Raw genomic sequence first — 2527 nt, forward strand, 5'->3', positions numbered from 1 at the left:
TGCAACTTTAACGAACACAGTGTTCCCCAAGAAGTCATATTACAATTCCTCAGATGAATTCCGATAACCACCCGTCTATTCCCCCAATCTTGGGGTGTTCCCATCCAACGGGGAAACACAAAGTACAATGCCGCATTGCTGCTGCCATGACTGCGTGGATTTGTGCATACAGATTGCTGATACAACTTCCTTGCTGACCGAACGAGGCAAGAACTCGTTAGGTAGCCTGTGCTGTTTACAGCTGCTCTGTCTCGACGTGCGCTGGGGCACTGGTCTGCACACGGTCGCAGTGGGGTCGAGACTGCGCTCTATCGAAGCGCGACTTACATACAATCCCATCTCCTAGGTTTACTTCCGCCAGTGCCTCAGCTCCTACCTGCCAGACTTCACAGAAGTTCTCCCGCAGCCTTGCAGGACTAGCTCTCCTGGGAGAAAGAATATTAGCCACAGCATGGGGCATTGTTTCCAGAATGAATTTTCATTCTCCAATGGAGTGAGTGCTGATTTGAAACCTGGTGTCAGGGTAATAGTTTGTTCAGAATGAACTAGCATTCGTAACACTGCATCTGTAACGATGTGTGAGGTCGTAGTAAGAAGTGAATTATTCGACTACAGTATGCTAATTTTACGTATTGGAGGTGATACACCCTTGCCTTCCTCCATCTCGCACTGTAGATTTTGGAAGGACCTACAGTATAAAAACGTTGCTGCATCACTTTTATCTCACTTATTAAACGTATTACGATAGCTGGAAGGCAGGAAGGTAGGAAGATCTTTAGCTATAATGTAATGGTTCTACAGGACTGTTCTTTTATCTTTGCTCATCCATATATTAAAGTTTGACGCACTGGAGTCTGCATTAAGACACTTCATATGGTCGTAATGTAAGAGTTATTGGAATTATCTGTCATTGTCCTTCATGGAGGAAGCACAGATATGCTCTCTGTGGCAGCTGTTTGAAGGAGAAAGCCCCAGCTGGGACAGTAAGCAGTCTGGGAAACTGCACAGTGTTCGACGTTAATGCAAAACACTGACACAAGGCCTCACTACAAAACAGAGAACCGCTGACAGACATTATTCAAAGTCACTGACCTAACCAATATCGTGTCACTGATTTGCATACACACCACACATAATACATCCCTAACGGCACAATCCTCAAGATTACACACTTCTTGAACATTGCAAGAACATTTCAGACTTAAATAATTGAAAGTAGGTATAAATGTTAGCAATAAGTTAAGTATTAAAGGTCTGTCGCAGAAATGTGTTGCTGCTGTTTCCTGCATCAATTACTCTTCGCTGCATCGGTAATCTAACATGCTGACAGATCTCTTAACTTCAGCCACATCAATAATGGAGCTGTGCCAATTCCAGCATGGCCTGCATTGTTGCGAGATTTCCCAACTCTCACTCCCCATGGGATGTCATCTATATCATGCATTGTTGCCATATTTCCCTGTGCCTCCATCTCTTTCATATCATAGGCTAATTGCCTTCTGTATAAAATGGTGGGAAATTCAAATACAGCACACTTTTCCTACAAGGTTTTCCACTATTCTTGTGACACTGTGTCTCAGACCCCAGTTTAATTTGGTGGAAAATTCAAGATGACACATTGACACACTAGTTCAAAATCCAACATTGTGGACTTGGGAATACAAGTACAGGCCTATGATATCACAATTCAAGCTGGCGATCTGACAATCCAAGATTGGGAACCTGCATGGTCGTCAAATGGTGGGCCTGGAGATATGACCCCGGACTGCATGGTTGTCAGATTTCACATCATATCGAAGTTTAAAATCCTTCCTAAACATAAACTGGCACAAAATAAAAAAAGGATATCGGTTTTCCCCACTCTTATGACTTTACAGTTCGCCTGATCTAAGTTTAAAATGTGGCTATCATAGCAGACCACAAATTTAAAAAAATTGCCACCATCCTTCTGATTTCCATCAGAAATATGTTATTTGCACTCCGTCTTCAGGCCACAAGTGGCCCATCGGGACCATCCGACCGCCGTGTCATCCCCAGATGAGGATGAGGATAGGAGGGGCGTGTGGTCAGCACACCGCTCTCCCGGTCGTTACGAGGGTTTTCTTTGACCGGAGCCGCTACAATTTGGTCGAGTAGCTCCTCAATTGGCATCACGAGGCTGAGTGCACCCCGAAAAATGGCAACAGCACATGGCGGCCTGGATGGTGACCCATCCAAGTGCCGGCCACGCCCGACAGCGCTTAACTTCGGTGATCTCACGGGAACCGGTGTATCCACTGCGGCAATACCGTTGCCATAAATATGTTATTTGGATGGTACTCAAATCGTAACACATGTGACACAAGTTAAAATGAAAGAGAAACTTGACAATGCAAGAAGCATACTTGTTCATTAACACAATCTGGCGACTGATGACTTCAGAAGTTAAGTCGCGAAGTGCTCAGAGCCATTTGAACCACAATCGAGAGGGAGCCAGAGTATTACACTGCCAGTGCCTGAATGAGACTGAAGCTCCATCCCCAAAGTG

The 2527-nt window shown here is 44.9% G+C and overlaps 1 pseudogene; it reads right to left on the reverse strand.

Annotated features, from left to right (window-relative positions):
* Positions 1–2177: 2177 nt before the first annotated feature.
* LOC124557358 lies at positions 2178–2295 on the reverse strand (annotated as a pseudogene).
* Between the last annotated feature and the right edge of the window lie 232 nt (positions 2296–2527).

Source organism: Schistocerca americana, chromosome X, assembly GCF_021461395.2.
Source record: "Schistocerca americana isolate TAMUIC-IGC-003095 chromosome X, iqSchAmer2.1, whole genome shotgun sequence".
NCBI lineage: Eukaryota > Metazoa > Arthropoda > Insecta > Orthoptera > Acrididae > Schistocerca > Schistocerca americana.